The sequence below is a fragment of the Carcharodon carcharias genome, chromosome 1, assembly GCF_017639515.1.
Source record: "Carcharodon carcharias isolate sCarCar2 chromosome 1, sCarCar2.pri, whole genome shotgun sequence".
In the NCBI taxonomy this organism is placed as follows: domain Eukaryota; kingdom Metazoa; phylum Chordata; class Chondrichthyes; order Lamniformes; family Lamnidae; genus Carcharodon; species Carcharodon carcharias.
In genome coordinates this window covers 147,531,535-147,554,218 of record NC_054467.1, presented here as the reverse complement: position 1 = coordinate 147,554,218, position 22,684 = coordinate 147,531,535, and the positions used below count along the sequence as shown (strand labels likewise).

General features: G+C 44.0%; 1 protein-coding gene across 3 annotated transcripts in view; it reads right to left on the bottom strand.

Annotated features, from left to right (window-relative positions):
• atp10d (ATPase phospholipid transporting 10D) overlaps positions 1–22,684 on the bottom strand; it is a 320,634-nt gene that overhangs the window by 296,893 nt on the left and 1,057 nt on the right. For all 3 annotated transcript variants that reach the window (XM_041213647.1, XM_041213766.1, XM_041213726.1), the window contains one exon: positions 12,547–12,614. The gene's annotated coding sequence lies outside the window, so the exon portion shown is untranslated. The remainder of the gene's footprint in view (positions 1–12,546; positions 12,615–22,684) is intronic.

The window sequence follows — 22,684 nt, the reverse complement described above, 5'->3', positions numbered from 1 at the left end:
TTGCACCTCTACTGACCAAGCTGTCCAAGTGCTAAAGGACATCGCTGCTAGACTGAGTCTGTGGCAGGTGGTGAGGGAACCAACATACTTGACCTCATCTTCACCAACCTGCCTGCTGCAGATGCACCTGTCCAAGACAGTCTCAGTAGCAGTGATCCCCGTGTACAGTTGTTGTGGAGACAAAGTCCCGCCTTCACATTGAGGATACCCTCCATCGTGTTGTGTGGTCCCATCACCATGCTAAATGGGATAGATTTCGAAAAGATCTAGCAACTCAAGACTGGGCATCCATGAGGCACTGTGGGCCATCAGCAGCAGCAGAATTGTACTCGGACACAGTCTGTAACCTCATGGCCTGTCATATCCCCCACTCTACCATTACCATCAAGCCTGGGGATCAACCCTGGTTCAAGGAAGAGTGCAGGAGGGCATACCATGAACAGCACCAGGCATACCTCAAAATGAGAAGTCAACCTGGTAAAGCGATAACACAGGGCTATTTGCATCCCAAACAGCATAAGCAGCAAGTGATAAGACAGAGATAAGCAATCCCACAATCAATGGATCAGATCCAAGCTCTGCAGTCCTGCCACATCCTGTTGTGAATGGTGGTGGACAATTAAACAGTTCACTGGAGGAGAAGGCTCCACAAATATTCCCATCCTCAATGATGGGGGAGCCCAACACATCCGCACAAAAGATAAGGCTTAAGCATTTGCTACAATCTTCAGCCAGAAGTACCGAGCGGTTGATCCATCTTGGTTTCCTCTGGAGGTACCCAGCATCACAGACAGCAGTCTTCAGCCAATTCAATTCACTCCACGTGGTATCAAGAACCGGCTGAAAGCACTGAACAAAGCATGGGCCATGGGCCCTGACAGTATTCCGGCGATAGTACTGAAGACTTGTGCTCCAGAACTTGCCGCGCCCCTAGTCAAGCTGATCCAGTACAGCTACAACACGGGCATCTACCCGGCAATGTGGAAAATTGCTCAGGTTTGTCCTGTACAGAAAAAGCAGGACAAATCCAACTCGGCCAATTACAACCCTATCGGTCTACTCTCAATCGTCAGTAAAGTAATGGAAGGAATCATCAACAGTGCTACCAAGTGGCACTTGCTTAGCAATAACTTGCTCAATGATGCCCAGTTTCGGTTCCACCTGGGCCACTCTGCTCCTGAACTCATTGCAGCCTTGGTTCAAACATGGACAAAAGAGCTGAACTCCCGAGGTAAGGAGAGAGTGACTGCCCTTGACATCAAGACTGCAATTGACCGAATGTGGCATCAAGGAGCCTGAGCGAATCTGGAGTCAATGGGAATCAGGAGTAAAATTCTTGAGTCATACCTAGCACAATGGAAGATGGTTGAGGTTGTTGGAGGTCAGGCATCTTAGCTCCAGGGAATCACTGTAGGTGTTCCTCAGGGTAGTGTCCTCAGCCCAACTACTTTCAGCTGCTTCATCAATGACCTTCCTTCCATCATAAGGTCAGAAGTGGAAATGTGCATTGATGATTGTACAATGTTCAGAACCATTCGCAACTCCTCAGAAACTGAAGCAGTCCATGTCGAAATGCAAAAGACCTGGACAATATCCAGGCTTCGGTTGACAATTGGAAAATAACATTTGCACCACACAAGTGCCAGGCAATAACCTTCTCCAACAAGAGAGAATCTAACCATCACCCCTTGACATTCCATTACTAAATCTCTCACTATCAACATCCTGGGGGTGACCAGAAACTGAACTGAACTAGCCATATAAATACTGTGGCTACAAGAGCAGTTCAGAGGCTGGGTAGCCTGCAATGAGTAGCTCACCTCCTGACTCCCCAAAGCCTGTCCACCATCTACAAGGCACAAGTCAAGAGTGTGATGGAATACTCCCCAATTGCTTGGACATGTGCAGCTCCCACAACAAAAGAAGCTTGACACCATCCAGGACTAATCAGCCCGCTTGATTGGCACCACATCCACAAACACTCACCCCCTCCACCCCCGACACACTGTAGCAGCAGTGTACAAAATGCGCCACAGGAATTTACCAAGGCTCCTTAGAAAGCACCTTCCAAACCCACGACCAATACCACCTAGAAGGACAAGGGAAGCAGGTAGATGGGAACACCACCACTTGGTGGGGCAGTTCCTCACCAAGCCACTCACCATCCTGACCTGGAAATATATCGCCGTTCCTTCACAGTCGCTGGGTCAAAATCCTGGAACTCCCTTCCTAACAGCACTGTGGCTATACCTACAACACATGGACTGCAGCAGTTCAAGAAGGCAGCTCACCATCACCTTCTCAAGGGCAACTAGGGATGGGCAATAAATGCTGGCCCAGCCAGCGAAGCTCACATCTCGTGAATGAATAATTTAGAAAACTGTAGGTGGCATTCTGAGGTGCCTCACTGCATTTACAATTGGTTATATTTACAACATACTTTTACATTTTAATTCAAACATTCTATGATGCATAAAGCCCGAGGGGTTTTCCACAGGTTCCACTTAACCATCGTAGAAAAGTTTATGCAGAAAATCACCCTTGACCACAAGTCCATCGGGCAGAGGTCTGCATGTAACAGCCTAGAGGCCCTGTGGGAATAGAAGATGGTAGATCCTGTCAGTTGATTCCCTGAGCAGACTGTTAAAGTCATTTGGCAGAATGCCTCATTGCCAGAACTTTCAAACGTGCACCAAGACGTAACTTGGCTGGTGGTGAGAAAGGCACTCCCCATCAGATCCTTCCTATACACCTGAAGTCTCACCCACTCTACTCATTGCCTTAAGGTGATTGCCGTGGGGAAGAGACCATTGTTCACCTCTTTCTGGAATGTGCCTTTGCAAATATGCAGTGGTTTCTGTCGAGGTTCATCCTGAGCAGCTTTGTAATGCAGGACTCCGTGCTCTTCCCAGGGAAGCACACCGAGACAAGTATCAACTGCGGCTGGAGGATCATCAACTCGGTGAAAGTCACTCTTTGGTCTGCCCGAACTTGCTGGTCTTTCAATGCAAAAAGTTGTCCTTGACCGAGTGTTGCAGACTGGCGCCTTCCAAGGTCCAGGACTACACACTGAGGAACACACTAAAGCTTTGGGCAGCCACCTCAGAGGCACAATGGGGAAAGGTCACTGTCTAAGGCATTTCAGCCATAGTATACCAAGGAACTGAAAAATTTATAAAGTCCCCCCCTGCTCTCAGGCTGCATATCTAACATTGAATATGAATACAGAACAGTTGAAATTGTATTGAGGCACCTCAAAGAGGAACATGCTGTATGAAGAAATGTTGAATTCTATTGCACTTTTTGTAATTTTTCAATTTGAAATGCTTTTCCCCCCAAGCTTTGTGCCTAACATGGAAAGTATAATGTAAATATCAAAAGAATTATGACTGTCCAGAGGCAGCTAAGAATGGAACACAATGTATGAAGCCAAGTGGAGTTTTATGGCACTTTCTGTAAACGCCATATTGAAATGTTTTGGGAATATACTTTTACAAATTTTAAAGTTTATTTTTTGGGGGAAAATTGATAAACAACAGCTCAAAACAGGGAGGTAGAGTGATGATACTCCCTCCAGGGAGAAAAAGTTACCAGACGCAGGCTGGGTGGTTATGCAGGGGTCTATTGGTGCAAATTGCAGAATACTGATAAATTCACCTCAGTTAATAGCAACTTGTTTCACTACCTAAAATCCCGATGACTTATGACAAGTTGACTTCAGCTATTAGACTGACAATACTTTTAGTTAGGCATCTGGCCATCCCAGGGGACAATGGACTGTGCCCAGGGCGTATGTCGCTTCGATATTGAACATCATCTGTTGTAGCTGTAGCAGCCAATTTAGCAATGGCAGTTCTTTCCACAGTTGGCACAGATGAATAGCGTTAACCCGAGGTTGATTGATGTTTTGTCCTTCCAGCGGGCTCTCTTTTCCGCCGTCTGGTCATTTCTTTTGTCCTCTGCGTTTTCCACACCCTTCCTGACTGCTTGAATTCAGGAACTCCGGTCAGCATAAGGACGTCCCATGCAACACCAACCCTGGTCAACTTGAAGTCTCGTTTGCAGAAATCCTTGTTGGTCCCATTCCGATAGCAGGCTCACCATAAAGCATATCTTTGAGGATGCGGTCGTCGTCCATTCGGTTCACGTGACCCAGCCAAGAGTGCCGTTGAATCAAGGTGCTAGGGATCGCTACATGTGTACTTCCACTTTCAGCACTGTCTTGCCAGGAGGTTCCCGATATTCATCTCAGGCAAGGGAGGTGGAAGTTATTCAGCCACTTTTCTTGGCTAGCAAATGTTGCCCCTGCCTCGCTATTGTAAAGGAGGGTGATTAGAACACATAGAGTTTTGTATTTTCAATTAGTGTATCGTTGGCCCACACTCAACTTTTCATCTTTGACATGACAGCAGCTGCAGCCCTGGTAACTCTGGTGCTGATTTTGGCATCAAGGGACAGGTTGCTGATAATTGTTGATGAAAGGAATGTGAAGCTGTCGGCGATATCATCTGGAGATCGATGTTAATGAATGGTGCAATCTCTAATTCATGACCCATAACTTTGGTCTTCCTGATGCGGATTGTCAATCCAAACTCTTGCAGGCCCAGGAGATGTGATATACAAGCTGTTCAGTATGAATTTCAGTATGAGATGCCAGCGCGGCATCATCAGCAAACAGCAACTCACAGACTGGGACATTATGCACTTTGGTCTTGGTGCACAGTCTTGCCATGTTGAACAGCTTGCCATCAGCTCTGGCACGCAGGTAGACACCCTCACTTGAGTTGCTGAAAGCATACAATAGCAGCATGGAGAAAAAGATGAGAAAGAGAATTGGCGCCAGGACACAATCCTGCTTTACCCCACTGCTGATCTTGAAAGCCTTCAATGGTATTCTATTGTAACTGATGAAACTGTGCGTGTTCTCAAGGAAAAAAGAAATGATTCCCAGGAATCCAGGCAGGCAGCCTATTTTCTTCAACAGTTTAAAGAGTCCATGTCTCCTGACAAGGCCAAAGATTGGCGAGCTCTATGAAAGCTATAGTCTGCGCTGTTCATGGCTCTTCTCATGTAACTGCCAAAGTGAGAAAATCATGTCAACTGTCGATCTGCCAGATCTGAAACCCCACTGCGACTCAGGGTAGATGCGTGATGCCAGGGTCTGCAATCAAGCCAGAGCAATGCAAGCAAACTTTCCCCAAAATACTTAACAAGGAGATGCCTCGGTAATTGTTACAGTCCCTTTGCATCACACACATCTTGAGGCACAAATCTTTTCTTTCAGCAGAGAAACAAAGTTCACGGAGATGCTGCAGCAGTGCTGGTTTTCCAATTTTGATAATTTCAGGTTGAATGGTACCACTGGGAGATGGTCAATGGCCATGCTGAGCTCTACCATGGTGGGCTCACTGTCCAGCTCCTCCATGACAGGAAAAGTCTGGAATGGCGCAGAGAGCTTCTTCAGTGACAATGTTCAAGTCTTCTAATATTCTAGTAAAAGGGCGGAGCATGCGGTTTATACCACTGCCATTTCCATTTCCCTCCATGGCTTTCCTACTTCCCTATTTCTATCATCTCTTCCAACTCTACAACCCTCCAGGATATCTGCACTGACCCAATTCTGGCCTTTTGCACATCTCAGAATTTAATTGCTTCGTGATTGGTGGCCATGCTTCCAGCCGCGCAGACTCTATGCTCTGGAATTCCCTCCCTAAGCCTCTCCGTCTCTCTGCCTCTGTTTGCTCCTTTAAGGCACTCCTTAAAATCTACCTCTTTGACCAAATATTTGGTCATCTACCCTAATATCTCCTTAGTTGCCTCTCTGTCAAAGTTTGTTTAATAATTCTGCTGAAACACTCTGGGATATTTTACTACATGAAAGATCCTATATAAATGTAAGTTGTCTTTGTGTTGTTGCCCACTTTAGATTAAAGCAGTAATGAAAACTAATTAATGCTTGGGCTATGAGCGTTGCTAGCTATGCCAGTATTAATTCTTGACCCTACGTGCCCTTGAGATGATGGCGGTTAGCCACCCTCCTGAACCACTATAATGTGCGGTGAAGGTATTACTTCAGCGCTGTTAAGTAGGGAGTTCCAGGATTTTAGTTCACTGGAGACATACAGTGATATAATAATCTCCTTCTCTTTAAAAGGTATTAACTCATGGAAGCTCGCTCATATTTTTAATCATGCTGCAAATCTTTCTGTATTACCTATGTCTAAGCCAAAATAGAGGTTGTCTCAGGTGGCTATTCAACTATGGAATGTATTACAGCGAAGAACAGTTTTCATGCAAATCCACTTTAAAGGGGCAAGAACCATGGCTGACTTTTCTCCTCTGGTTCAGGGCACTGAGGCCAATCATAGCAGCCAAAATGCTATCCTGGCTGAGATCAATTAAGTCAACCTAGACTATAATCAAATTTGGGACTTTGTGCATAGTGTTACATTACATTGCCTGCCAGGGTATTATGGGAGTGGCCAGTGACACTCTTAACAGATGCTGCAGAATGATAGAAAAATTCAGGTGTGCCAATTAGGTCATATTCCACAGGTCACAGCCCACAGCCTACAGCCTAGGCCCCATCCCAGTTAGTGCCCTGCTGCCTAAGCTCCCTTGAATGAAGTATAAACCCAACCAACATTTGAAAAGCAATTTTTTTGAAGATGTGCAACAGTACTGCAGTACTTCAAAACTGCACTCAGAATGTATAACATTTAACACTGTTGCATAATAATCCTATTTAAAAACACACAGGAAGTGCATCGCTGTACGCAGCAAGAGAGGTTTAAGAGACTGTCTGATTGACAATGGCAGGATCCACCAACGCAAAATTTTCCCTAGAAAAAGTTGGGAAAGGGAGGAGAAAGAACTACCTTGCAAGAGCTTTTGTTTCCTTTGACTACATACCTGCGCAAATGAGCATACAACTTCTGTCTCTCAAAGCATGCAGCAAAGTAAAATCTCATCAGATTAAAACAGATTGAGTGCCTCAAAGAAATAATTCACTCATGGAGCTCAATCTGCTTCTCTCAGAGAAAGCAGAGATACTCAAAGCAATTTACTATCTAAAACATTGCTGGCTGTGGAGTTCAGCTTTAAAATAATACTCACCCATTTGCACTCATGATGGTTAGCCATCCTTGAGGCAACAAGGCATTGAGGGGGGGCTATAAACTATTTCAAAATGCATATGGTCTCACGTCGATTTTCTTTCTAATTTGTCCCTTCTCTCTGGTATTTATTAAGGGTTCAAGGAGCCAGCAGCCTTTAGCAACTCAACCACGTGATCATTCTTCAAATGTGAGCATAGACAGCCAATGTTGACAGTTGCAGCCTGCCTGATTCTTAGGACCTTTGCAGCTGAATATACACCTGACCCACCCTGTAGTTACCTCCATGCATTATTTAGCAAGGACTAACGAGGAACAAGATCAATGGCTTTATTTTCCTCTCCCTAGCCTTGGGATACAGATAGTAACTGCAGCAACCATAATGCCACCCTGACTGAGGTCAACTAACTCAGCACAGCCGCAGGATCACGGGATCAAACAAAGACAATGTGCAAATATGTACAGCTTTTATTGCAGGAAACATCCCAATGCACTGTATAGAGAAGAACACTGAGCCACGGTGGGAGAGTTAGGAAAGATGGCCATGAGGTTGGTCAAAAAGATGAATTTTCAGAAGATTTTTAAAAGATGAAGAGAGGCATTGAGGTTTAGCGGGAGCACTCCACAGTGAGGACGAAGCAGCTGAAGGTTTTGCCACTAACGGTGAAGCAAAGGAGGGCAGGGTTTGTGGAAGGTCAAAGTTTGAGGATCAATGTGCATGACAGAAAACAAAGATGTAAAAGAATGCAAAGCTAGCATGGAGCAAGGCTATGAAGAGATCGGATGATAGATATTTAAAATTATTGTACTGGGAAAGAGGGACCCAGTGTAGATGGATGAGAGCAGAGATGAGCGAACTTGCTGAGAAACAAGATACATGCAACTAAGTTCTTAACAAGTTGGAATTTGTGTAGGGTGGGAGAATGGCAAGCAGCACAGTGGATAATTTGTATCTATAGTTGACAAAACCATAGTTAACATTTTGGCTACAGTGGAATGAAATAGGACAGGCAAAAATCTTGTTCTGTTCGGTTCAGTGATAGTTACTTATCCACAGGAGGATTAAAGAGCAATTTATTTTTCCTTCAGAGCCATCACACACAAGTAAAACAGCAACTGAAAAGCACTGTAATTCAATAGGTGAAAAACACAAAAGTTTAAAACCACAGCGCTTTTTCAAGGATATTTGAAATAGTTGACATGAGGAGACAACAAGATTTTCCCCCTTGACCCATTGGATTCCAACAAATGCCATCATCAAGCATTCCCTGCCCAGGGATTGGAAAGTCAGGTGCAAAGTGAAGCTCCCTGTACTCTGCCTCAACCACCTAGTCCAGTATTTTCAGTTCAGTGACTTGGGATAAACTGTTGATAATGGAGGAGAAAGGAGAAAAATTATGAAAATAAAACTATTAAATACTTGTAACATTTAATTGGCTAAGAAGTTACTAGCAACTCAAAGGAGAGAATCTGCAAAAATACGATTGAATAATTTGAATTACCTATACATACATGCAGCACTCTCAGTTTGTCTGACTTAGAATTATTGCAAAGCATATAGCTGGTGACAATTCCCCAATGATAAGTAGATCGTGTTGAGAGCTTGCCCAACCTATCCCTTTATGTGCAGTGGGCAACATGTGAATGCCCTGCCTGCCATCTCAGGTGGATGTAAAAGATTCCACGGCACTATTCAAAGAAGGGCAGAGGAAATCTCCCCAACGTCCACGTCAACATTTATTTATTTATTTGTTCAGTGACAGTTACTTAGGCACTGAAAAATCACGAGAGTTACTGAGTCCACCCCATGATAAGTGGATCTTTTCGCCTCTTACCCACCCTTGGTCTTTTAATTGAGAACTGTCGGCATGACATCAGTCGTCTTAATTTCTCTGCTCCCCTCAATCATTCTAACCTGTTTCCGGCTGAACTTGCTGTACTCCATTCTCTCAGGTCTATTCCTGACATTGTTATTAAATCTGCTGACAAGGGTTATGCTGTCATTGTCTGGTGTCCCAACCTCTACCTCTCAGAGGCCAAGTGCCAATTCTCAGACACTTCTTCTTGCCTCCCCTGAACCCATTAATTCCAGTACTGTCACTGACCTCATCTCCTCTGGAGATCTTCCATCCACAGTTTCCCACCTCACAGTCCCCCAACTCCAAACAGTTCGCTTCTAGCTCCTTCCTAAATTCCACAAACAGGACTGTCCCAATAGACCTATCATTTCAGCCTGTTCCTGCCCCACTGAACTTATTTCTTCCTATCTGGACTCCTATTTTTTCTCCCCTGGTCCAGTTTCTTCCCACCTACATCCATCTTGACACCCAACATCATTTCAACAATTTTCAGTTTCCCAGCCCTAACCGCCTCCTCTTTGCCATGAATGTCCAATGTCTCTACACCTCCACCCTTCACCAAGATGGTCTGAGGACTCCCCACTTCTTCCTTGAACCGAGGCCCAGAAAGTCCCCATCCACCACCACCCTCTTTCCCCTGGCTGAACTTGTTCTTTCATTGAACAATTTCTCCTTTAACTTGTCTCACTTGCTCCAAATAAAATATGTTGTTATGGGTACCTACATGGGCCCTAGTTATGTCTGTCTTTTTGTGGGGTACATGGAATATTCGTTGTTCCAGTCCTACTCAGACCCCGTTCCCCCAACATTGATGACAGTATCAGTGCCATTTCCTGTCCTTGCCAGAACTGGGAAACTTAAATCAACTTCGCTTCCAATTTCCACTCTTCTCTCACCTTCATATGGCCCATCCCTGACAATTGCCTTCCCTTCCTCAACTTCTCTGTTTCCGTTTCTGGGGATAGGCTGTCTACTAATATTATAAGTCCACTGACTAACATAGCTACCTCAACTACGCTTCCTCACACTCTTTTTCCTGTAAAGACCCCATTTCATTCTCCCACTTCCTCATTCTCCGTAGTCTCTGCTCTGCTGATGCAAACTCCCACAACAGCACTTCTGATATGTTTCCTTTTTCCTCAATGGAAAATTCTCCCCCTCAACTGACCCATTTTCCACACTTTTGCTCTTACCCTTTCCCCTCCCTCCCCGAAATGTGTTAGGGTTCCCCTGGACCTTACTTTCCACTCCATCAGCCACCACATTCAAAGGACCATCCTCCACCATTTCCATCATCTCCAGCATGATGTCATCATCAAACACATCTTCCCCTCCCAGTCAGCATCCTGAAGGGATCAGTTGCACCATGACACACTGGTCTACTCCTCAATCACCTGAAAACCTTGTTCCCTTCTCATGCAATCACACCAGGTGTAACATCTGCTCTTTTTCCTCCTCTCTCCTTACTGTCCAAGGTTCCAAACACTCCTTCCAGGTGCAGCAATGACTTACTTGTACTTCTTTTAATTTAGCAGACTATATTCACTGCTCATAATGCAGTCTCCTCTATATTGGGAGACCAAATGCAGATTGGGCGACTGCTTTGCAGGACACTTCCATTCAGACCGCAAGTGTGGCCCCAAGCTTCCATTTGCTTGCTATTTTAATTCATCACCTTGCTCTCACATTCACATTTCTGTCCTTGGCCCGTTGTACTGTTCCACTAAAGCTCAACATTAGCTCAAGGAACATCACATCATATTCTAATTTTACAGTCTCTGCACTCAACACTGAGTTCAACAATTTCAGTTCATGAATTCTGTTTCCCATTTTGGTTCTCTTTTGTCACATGCTGGTCTTAATCTTGTTTTTCAGGTTTTGCTTCCAGACATGGCTGTTCATTATTCTGCCATTCATACTCACTCTGGACAAATGCTTTGTTTTCCCCTACAACCATTACTACTCCCTTTGCCTTTTGTTCCATACCATCTTTGTCATTTAATTTCTCCCGCTTTTCACCCTATCTTCCCTTCCCTCATGTTCTTCCTCCCTCTCTCCCCTGTCAACAGCATAAAACTCATCACATTTTACCTTCCTTCAATTCTGAAGAGGGTCACGTTCAACTGAAATTTTAACTCTGTTTAACTGTCCACAGATGCTGCCAGACCTACTCAGTGTTTCCAGTACTTTGCTTTTATTTCAGATTTCCAGCATCTGAACTATTTTGCTTTTATTTCGATATTTATTTATCTCACTGTTTGTGGGATCTAGATTGGCTATCTTGTTTCCTAGTGACTACGCTTCACAGGTGTTCAATCAGCTATGAGGCACTTTGGCACATCCTGAGGTTATAAAAAGTACCAGATAAATGCAAGTTTTTCTTTCTTTGAATACAGACTGAGTTGCACAAATTCCTGGTGATTGTTAAATTACTTGATTAAGACAAGGTGTGGGCAATAGGGGCAGAACAATCTAGTCTTTGTATTCCTGCATCCTGCTATTGTTTACTTCTGATAAGGTTGATATTTCAGGATCAGATTTGGCTGTAATTTCGCCTCTCCGACAGCTAAAAAGTCCAGTGACATTCAAGTCTCGGATTATGCATCAAGAATAATGAACCGGCAAAGTATCAGAGGGCTCCTCCCACCCGTTGAACCATAATTTAATGTAGCAATGCCTTCTGGCAAGAAGAAAATTGGAAATACAAATAGTGTCCACTGTGGGGAAAGAAGACAGCAATCCATCTGGTGTCTGAATAACCGAGTATTTAAACAGTTTGAGGGTTTCAGACTGTGGCCCAAAACGGGCAGCATGAGATCAACCACCTGAATTGCACATGAAGTTGAATATCAGGCGGACGGCTGATCCAATACCGTCCATTTCGATGAAATTCTAGGCATATATTTTCAAATAATAAGTGGAAATTTCCAACTCCGACACAGTGAACTAGCTTTTGGATTGACAACTGTCTTTCTGGAAAGCTTTTAGCAAACCTTAGAAAACCCCTGAAAAATCACCACATACTCGTGTGTTAAAAAATAGAGCTCCTCCCCCCTAAAAATCCCCACTTTATGATAGTTCCTACTTCCGCTCACTTAAATCTTGCAGTAAATGCATACCAAAAGGTCACTGAATCCATGAACTCTGTTAATTATCAATCGCAAGCAAATCATTTCTTTCGCTGGTACTAGCTTCAGAATTTGAAAAAAAACAGTACAATGCTCAGTAAATAACGTCTCCCTATGAAACGGTGACTGACAATTGTAATTTAGGGGAGGCAAGAGAGAACAATAGACCTCAATATCATTTTAATTATTGCTATGCCAGGTCTACGTAATTTAAGGACGAATCCAACATAATTTATTTCATTTTCTGTGTATTTAACCAGCAGAAAATCATTTCTCAAAGATTGTGCTTTTCACCTTTAAATGTGATAGAAGCTAAACTCGATTTTTTAAACATCTCGAGCTGAGAACAAATCAAATGAGTGCTGATTTCTTGCACAGTAGAAAGGGCTGTCCTTTCATACTTTTTTATTTATTATTGCTTTGGAATTAGAGACAGAGACTTACCAGCTACTTGTGTCCATAGCAGCAGAAATGTACACCACAGGAGAACGTCTTTTCAGCAGAAATCCCTCCTTTGTAACAATGAGAAATTAAATATGTCAGTTCCCAGTTCGCCCCGCTTAATAGTTCAGCTGGCAATAAAAACCCTAACTTCTTCCCCCAGATACTTTCAATGCAGAGATACACAAATCGAACTTCCAACGGGACCAACTCAATCAATTCAGACAGCCGCTGGGGGGGGGGGGGGAGGACCAGACAATCTTAATCGAACACAGAAAACTTGATAACTGGAGCTGAGCCACAAAAATTTTGCAAGACATGCACATGCAGGATACGGGAAGGAAGGACGTAAGGGTGGTTTTATGTTCAACTACACGCTGATTTCTGATAGCAAACAGCAGCACAGTTCCAGCTCGAAAAACAACTTGAAAAATATCAATAATGTTATTTCTGTTCTTATTTTTGAAATAAAAATATAATAGACCCATTACTCAAGGTATATACATACTCAAGTACATATTTAAAATTGGTGCCCATGGCCCCTAAGGCCCATGTCTCATCTCTCTTCCCACTTCAGACAAACTGAGCTCACTGTAGCTGTAAATATTTCTTTTATTCATTCATGGGATGTGGGCTTCACTGGCTGGGCCAGCATTTATTGCCCGTCCCTAGATGCCCTTGAGAAGGTGGTGGTGAGCTGACTTCTTGAACTGCTGCAGTCCATGTGGTGTAGGTACACCCACAGTGCTGTTAGAAAGGGAGTTCTAGGATTTTGACCCAGTGACAATGAAGGAATGGCGATATATTTCCAAGTCAGGATGATGAGTGGCTTGGAGGGGAACTTCCAGGTAGTGGTGTTCCCATCCATCTGCTGCCCTTGTCCTTCTAGATGATGGTGGTCGTGGGTTTAGAAGGTGCTGTCTAAGGACCCTTGGTGAATTCCTGCAGTGCATCTTGTAGATGGTACACACTGCCGTTACTGTGCGTTGGTGGTGGAGGGAGTGAATGTCTGTGGATGTGGTGCCAATCAAGCGGGCTGCTTTGTCCTGGATGGTGTCAAGCTTCTTGAGTGTTGTAGGAGCTGCATTCATCCAAGCAAGTGGAGAGTATTCCATCACATGCCTGACTCGTGCCTTGTAGATGGTGGACAGGCTTTGAGGAGTCAGGAGATGAGTTACTCGTCGCAGGATTCCTAGCCTATCCTATCACGCAAACTAGGAGATGGTGTCAGGTTGCGATTTGGCTGCAACACAACCATTGAGTTCAAGTGGATGTCAAGATAAGCTGATAGGACTGCTTCTCTATTTATGTTTAATCATTTATATATTATATATTATTTATATATGATAGTTGGTGGTAGAATCTCATACTATATAAGACATTCAATGTTGACAACTCCATTTGGAGCAACACCGTCTACATGAAGAATGTTGAGCAAACCTTTTTCATTTGTTTGCATAATGCAACAACATAAATCATCTTCAAATACATCATCATTATAATAACAAGAAATACAGGAAAGAATGTAACAGGATAAAGTCACAAACCCAACAAGACTGTCTTTGCACAGACATAAAGTATGGCTATTCTCCTTTCACCCAAAATAGTTTTGCAGAAAAATGTTTCATAAAAACGCTCTCATTTCTTGTCCAAATATTGTCAGAATCTTAATATTATAACTAATTGTTTTGGTTATTTACCCAGCTTATCACATCTCCCCTGAATGCAGAACAGTGTGGTTCTACTAGTGTTGGGTATGCAGCGACCCTCTAATGCCTCGTCCGAGAGACCATCCTTCATACAGCCCATAAGAAGCAAGATTTGCTTTTGTCTATATTGGAACCTATTGTGTATTGCATTGAGTAAGACTAACACGTGCTCAAGAGCAGGCAGCTATTATTGAATGTCTTCATTTACACCTCCCCAGCAGAGAGGGTAATATAACCAATATACTTGCATTCTTCTGTTTAGAGAAAACATATCAATCGTACAAGGATTGGTAGAACAATAATGTTGTTTTTTTTTCCAATAATTTATATAGATTTTTCTTTTCCCACCTATTTCCATTATTTTTAAATGTATTTCCATCCATTGTTTTATCTCTACCTTTTAGCTTTTTCCGATTCCTTCACTCCACCCCACCCCCACTAGGGCTATCTGTACCTTGCTTGTCCTGCTTTCTACCCTTAATTAGCACATTCCTTAGATAATATCACCACCTTCAACACCTCTTTGTCCTTTTGTCTGTGACATCTTTTGGTTATCTCCACCTATCACTGGCTCTACTTGTCCCACCCCCCCCCTCCCACCTCCACACCTTAAACCAGCTTATATTTCACCTCTCTTCTATTTTTCCTTAGTTCTGTTGAAGGGTCATTCGGACTCGAAACGTTAACTGTGTTCCTCTCCGCAGATGCTGCCAGACTTGCTGAGTTTTTCCAGGTATTTTTGTTTCTGTTTTGGATTTCCAGCATCCGCAGTTTTTTGCTTTTATCTTAGTGTTTAATTGACTGCCACGTCTCTTCAAGGAATGCCTACCTTGAAGGGTATTGCTCTTCTCTCCGACAGGATTTTCGTATCTCTTTTTTTGCCTTGATCACCTTCATTGCTTTCCATTTCTCTCCTGGTGTTTAACAAGGTGGTTACTAAAACCCGCTTTCACAGCCATATTTCTTTCCTCAGTGACTGTCTCCGTCTCTGACTTACCCCACGTGGATTTCAACTGAAGTTCCATCCCTCATGTTTCGAACCCACCCAGGATTACAGGTATCTGCGGGACAATACAACGCTCCTTGGACTGCTGTTCTTGTCGCATTCTGAGATCCACACTCAGTGCCATGCGCCGCCATATGAACACACGCGACCTCTCCCTCCAGCAGCACTGCCGCACCCTTTTTCGAAGCTGTGCGTGCCCCCAGTTTCATTTTATTCTTAGTCTTATCCGACGCCTCAACAAGAAACTTTGTCTCTTTCTTTCAGCTGCAAAGGAACACAAGCTCCACCAACTCATCGACACCAACACACATCCAGGACCCTCCACCCCTGCCTGTCCCTCTGTCCCCAGTCCGTCTTCCAATCCCAGCCCCGGCCGTGTATTCTCCATACCCCCTGACCTTCCCCTCTCCGATGCTGAACATTCAGTGCTCAACAAAGGACTTAGTTTCATACCCTTACGCCGTCATCTCAATTAATTTTGGGCTCGGCACGATGCTGAACTCTTCTTCCGCCGCCTTCGTCTCCCTGCTCACTTCTTTGGGCAGGAATCCTCTCCCCATTCAACGGATCCTTTTGCCCGCCTCCAATATTCTCCCTTTACCCAGACCCCTCCATCTGGAATCTTAGCTTCTCTTGATCTTTTCATTGAGAACTGTCAGCGTGACATTAGTCGTCTCAATTCCTCTGCTCCTCTCACCCACTCTAACCTGTCTCTCTCTGAACTTGGTGCACTCCATTCTCTCAGGTCCAACCCTGACATTGTCATCAAACCCGCTGACAAGGGTGGTGATGTTGTTGTCCGGTACACTGACCTCTACCTCGCAGAGGCTGAGCATCAACTCACAGACACTTCCTCCTACCTCCTCCTGGATCATGACGCCACCACTGAACATCAAGCCATTGTTTCCAGGACTGTTACTGACCTCATATCCTCTGGAGATCTTCCTTCCACAGCTTCCAACCACATAGTGTCCCAACCTCGGATGGCCTGCTTCTACCTCCTACCCAAAATCCACAAACAGGACTGCCCAGCAGACCGTTCGTGTCAGCTTGTTCTTGTCCCATGGAACTCATTTCTTGCTATCTTGACTCCATTCTCTCTCCCCTTGTCCAGTCCCTTCCCACCTACATCCGTGATTCCTCTGACACCCTACAACATATGAACAATTTCCAGGTCCCTGGCCCCAACCGCCTCCTCTTCACCATGGATGTCCAATCCCTCTACACCTCCATCCCCCACCGGGATGGTCTCATGGCTCTCTGCTTCTTCCTCGAACGGAGGCCCAAACAATCCCCATCCACCACTAATCTCCTCCGTCTGGCCGTCTGGCTGAACTTGTTCTCACACTGAACAATTTCTCCTTTAACTCCTCTCACTTCCTCCAAATAAAAGGTGTGGCTATGGGTACCCGCATGGGCCCCAGCTATGCCTGTCTCTTTATGGGGTATGTGGAACATTCCATTTTCCAGCCTTACTCCGGCCACCTCTCACAACTCTTTCTCTGGTACATCGATGATTACTTTGGTGCTACTTCATGCTCTCGTCGGGACCTGGAAAAATTTATTAATTTTGCTTCCAATTTCCACCCCTCCATCATTTTCACATGGTCCATCTGTGACACTTCCCTTTCCCTCCTTGACCTCTCTGTCTCAATTTCTGGTGATAGACTGTCCACCAATATCCATGACAAGCCTACCGACTCCCACAGCTACCTTGACTACAGCTCCTCACACCCTGCTTCCTGTAAGGACTCCATCCCATTCTCTCAGTTCCTTCGCCTCCATTGCATCTGTTCTGATGATGCCACTTTCAAAAACAGTTCCTCCGACATGTCTTCCATCTTCCTTAACCGAGGTTTTCGACCCACGGTGGTTGACAGGGCCCTCAACCGTATCCGGCCCATCTCCTGTGCATCTGCCCTCACACCTTCTTCTCCCTCCCAGAAACATGATAGGGTCCCCCTTGTCTTCACTTATCACCCCACCAGCCTCCGCATTCAAAGGATCATCCTCCGCCATTTCCGCCAACTCCAGCATGATGCCACCACCAAACACATCTTCCCTTCAACCCCCCCACCACTCCGGCGGCATTCCGCAGGGATCGTTCCCTCCGAGACACCTCATCCCCTCCCACGACACCTTCCCATGCAACTGCAGAAGGTGCAACACCTGCCCCTTCATTTCCCCTCTCCTCACCGTCCAAGGGCCCAAACACTCCTTTCAAGTGAAGCAGCATTACACTTGTACTTCCCTCAATTTAGTCTACTGCATTCGTTGCTCCCAATGTGGTTTCCTCTACATTGGAGAGACCAAACGCAGACTGGGTGACCGCTTTGCACAACACCTTCAGTCTGTCTGCAAGCATAAACCAGACCTCCCTGTCGCTTGCCACTTCAACACGCCACCCTGCTTTCATGCCCACATGTCCGTCCTTGGCCTGCTGCATTGTTCCAGTGAAGCTCAACACAAACTGGAGGAACAGCGCCTCATCTTCCGACTAGGCACTTTATAGCCTTCCAGACTGAATATTGAGTTCAACAATTTTAGATCATGAACTGTCTCCTCCATCCCCACCCCCTTTCTGATCCCCCCCTTTTTTTCCAATAATTTATATAGATTTTTCTTTTCCCACCTATTTCCATTATTTCTAAATGTATTCCCATCCATTGTTTTATCTCTACTTTTAGCCTTTTTCGATTCCTTCACCCCACCCCACCCCCACTAGGGCTATCTGTACCTTGCTTGTCCTGCTTTAATTAGCATATTCCTTAGATAATATCACCATCTTCAACACCTCTTTGTCCTTTTGTCTGTGACATCTTTTGGTTATCTCCACCTAGTTGTCCCACCCCCCCCTTAAACCAGCTTATATTTCAACTCTCTTTTATTTTTCCTTAGTTCTGTTGAAGGGTCATTCGGACTTGAAACATTAACTGTGTTCCTCTCCGCAGATGCTGCCAGACTTGCTGAGTTTGTCCAGGTATTTTTGTTTTTGAAATGTTGGTTCTTTATTTGAAGATAAGACTATATACATACAATAATAACCGCGAGGCTATGTAGACAATCTGACCTGTAGGGCTGATGCTCTGTTCTGTCTACAGAGTACATGGGATTATATGCATCCTATCTTGTGGTGGTTAGTGATGGACAGCAGTTTAAGATATGCCCCTTAAAGGTACATCACGACATCCCCCTTTTTACCAAATTAAAATGTAATCCTTAAAGAATCAAAAACCATTTACATTACACCAAAAGTAAATTGCATTGTGCTTGAATATACTATTTAACCAAGCAATGAATTTATAAGTCTCTGAAGTGTATTGGCAGTTTACGTAAACATCCAGACTTGGTACAGTGAACTTGGTTTGAGATCGCTGTATGTTTTCATAATGCTGATTTTTGGTAGGGATGCTGTGTTCGAGTTGAGTCTTAGACCATGTTCTACTAGCAATAGGTTGCTCGGTGTTTCTGATTGTGATATTGGTCTGATTTGGCATCTGTTTCATTGCGCTGCCATGCCCATTGGTGTTCATGCTTTATATAATCTCAGGTCTGGACATATGCTGACAATTTCCACTGGATTCCTTGTGCCATTTATATGATTGGTTGATATATAACAGGTTAACTATTATAGTCAAAACTTTTGCCCAACATTTAGGTTTGGTAATTCATTGCCTGCCTGCCAGTTGCAAGCAGCTCTTAAATTCACCTCTTTATCGATCAAGGCATATTGTACTCCTGGGACTATTGAGGAGTGATAACTGGGAAGGATTGTTTGCACTTGTCTGCTGAACAGTAATTCAGAAGAGGTTCCACACTAAGATGAAGTTTGCAAATTTGGAACAGATATACATATTCTATTCAGACCGTGATGCATAGCTTGTTGGCTACATGATCTCTGTTGCACTTAGGCGGTACTTTTCCAGCTTAAGCACAGGATTTCCAAGGGCGCTCCCTATGGTCTGTGGGCTTCATCATTGTCTTGACGATGCCACGAATGGTGACCAAGGACAGGTCCCTACATACCAGCAGGCCTGCGATCACTGGACCAGTGATGTCCACTATATAAAATATCTGGGGTGACCTAGGAGATTTGTTGTAGTGACACTCAAGTGTAATGGATTCCAGTGACAGAATCTCCTAGTCATTGCATGCAGTTCATTTGGCAGTGGTTGGTCACGCCATTGTTTGCCACTTCAGCGGGTATATACAGTTCAATGTGCAAAGTGAAGGAAATTTGCACCTGCACCATTATCTAGTTTTGCATACAATTCATGCATCTGTAGGCATATAATCTGTATGGTGACAAAGGCTTCTTATGGTACCACTGCGAAAATACATTCTTTGATGTTCACTGAATGGGATGTCTGCTCACTTTGTGCATCATGGTCACTTTACCATATAGTCTGGCTAGACGTTTTGCGCATCTTATTTTGGTGATGTTTGTTATGTGCTCTTGTTTGGTTGGAATGCTTTGCATATCTGGCCTCTGGTTGTGAGACAACTGCTCCCCTCCACAGAATGCAACTTTCAGTTCAACCTCATTCTTAGTCATACCACAATATGAGTCCAGAATCTCATTAATTTCAGAACAGTCCATGGAAGGGACACTGGTTAGACATCACCTCAACAGCATCTGGCCCCATCGTGGTGAGGAAAACATTTACTTTATCCTCATCCCCTATTTTACTATTCCCTAAGGCGCTGCCCTTGGCACAGTCTTCACCCTGTTTATGTTCTTGACCCATGACTTCCAATATATTCTCTATTTCTAAGCTATAACTTGAACCCTCATTTTTTTAAGCATGAGCTGCAGCTTTCCATGCAGAATTTTATTAAAGTTTTTATAAGTTGGCTTCCCACAGTCTTCCTAGGATGGCACTGCTTTGGACAGTTGGAAGTGTTTTTTTCCTTCTCTGCCATTTGCCTCTTCACCCATCCCTTTCCCTCCCCTCTGCTGCTCCAAGGTAGCGTAGAGGTGTAGTATAATTAGTTTTAATGCCAATGACTTAAGAAGAAAATCAGCTAGGGTTTGTGCTCCTAATATCTATCTAGTGGCATGTAATTGAAAGTGCACATGTCATTGTTAGGACTGGATCAGTTTGAATATGATGTTATTTTCAGTCAACTAGCTCGTCACTACCAAGGCTCAGACATGAAAAATAATTACTTGAATGGCATACTGAAAGGCAACTAGCACATGTGGAACAATACCCCAACAGAAATCAATGCCTTCAGGAGAAGGGGGATGAAACTGTTGTAACTGCATATAAGTTTACATTTGATAAATTCAATAGAAGAAATAGTAGAAACTTCTTGGTAACATTCCATGGCACCAGGGTGCAGGTTGCCAATCAAGTGAGGGGGAACGAAAAGGAATTGGTTGTGATAGGGGACGGTAATAGTCAGCGGGATATACACTGTTCTCTTTAGTTGCAACTGGAAGCTCCGAAGGTTGTGTTACTGCCTGCTGCTCGGGTTAAGGACAACTCCGTGGTTTGGAGTTGAACTTGGAGTGCAAGAGGCAGGATCCAGTTGTCGTGGTCCATATAGGAACCAACAACATAGGTAGAACTAGGAATGATGTTCTGCTGTGACGGTTGGAAGACTGGATCCAAATTAAATCCCATCAAAGGTGGTCATCTCTGAATTGTTACTGAGCCACATGCCAATTGGAATAGGGTTGAGCAGATTAGAGAATTCAATGTGCAGCTCAAAATATGGTGTGGAAAGAAGGGATCTCGATTCATGGGGCACAAGCACCAGGAAAGAGAGAGCCATTATGTTTGGATGCCTCCACTTAAACCAGTTTGGGACCAGAGTCCTGGCGAATCATAGAGATGGGCTGTGGTTAGGGCTTTGAACTAACAAAGGGGAGGAGGGTTTAGTTGAAGAAAGATTTAGAAATCCAAAGAGAAAAGTCAAGGCAACATAAAAGTGTATCAATGCAGGTAAAGACAGAATGGGACAGGAAGGTACAGATAAGTTAACAGTAATTGTGCATCAGCAAGTAAGGTCCACGTAGGGAATAGTAGTTAAATTATTAAATTAAAGACCTTGGGCGGAATCTTCCGCTCTCATCAGCAGTGGGAATTGTGGAAGGTGGGGGAGCAAGATTTAGCAAGAGGCAAAAAATCAGTTTCCTGACAGCAGGAAATTAGTTTGGAATCGTGTTATCCTGACTTGAAGGCAGATCGGGTTCCCGCGGAGCTATGTCGGGAACCTCATTTGTATCTCATGAACGCTTATTAAAAGGCCAACACACCGGAATCTTGTTCCTCCTCCAAATTAAATGCCCCACAAGCAGTAGTTTAGCACATGCGCTTTCACAATTGTATGTAAATGACGTGCACCTGGCAAGGCAGACTTCTTCCTGGACTTCGAGTTCAGCAGACACTGATTTTGCCTTCCTTTCGCACTGTCATTGAGTGATATCGGCTGCCTATAGCACAAACTACACCAAGGTTGGGCATAGAGAAGGGGTGAGACTGAGGCAGGACTGGGGTGGGGGGAGGAGTCTAGGAGTAGTGGAAGAATGAATGGCTGGCAGGTGGGGGTAATATGGCGCCGCATATAGTTCTACTTTTCTATTCTTCCTAACAAAGTGGACAACCCTACATTTTTCCACAATATCCTCCATCTACCAACTTTTTGCCCACTCACTTGTCTTATGCATGTGCATTTGCACACTCTTTGTGTCCTTATCACAAATTGCTTTCCTTTTTCTCTTTATTATCAGCACATTTGGCTACAATACAAGCGGTCCCTTCATTCAAGTCATTAATATAGATCGTAAATAGTTGAGGCCCCAGGACTGATTGCTGTGGCACTCCACTAGTTACAGTTTGCCAAACTTAAAATAACCTATTTATTCTGACTCTGTTTCCAGTTGGTTAGCTGATCCTCTCTCCATGCTAATATTTAAATTCCAACACTATGAGTCATTATCTTGCACAGTAACCTTTTATGTGGTACATAATTGAACACCTTTTGGAAATCCAAATATATTACACATATTGGTTCTCCCTTATCCACCCTACTTGTTACATCCTCAAAGAACTCAAAGAAATTTGTCAAACATGATGCCCCTTTCACAAAACCACGTTGATTCTGGCTGATTGTATTATTATTTTCTAAAGGTCTTGCTATTACTACCTCAATGATAGATTCTAGCATTCTCCGAATGAAAGATGTTAGACTAACTGGCCTATAGTTTCCTGCATTCTAACTCCCTCCTAAAGGTGTAGATTTGCAGATTTCCAATCCACTGGATCTTTCTAGAAACTAGGGAATTTTGGAAGATTAGAACTAATGCATCCACTATGTCGGCAACCACTTTGTTTAAGTTGCAGGCCTTTGGGTCCAAAGGACTTGTCAGCGTTTAGTCTCATTAATTTTCCTTGTCACTTTTCTCTAGTGATTGATG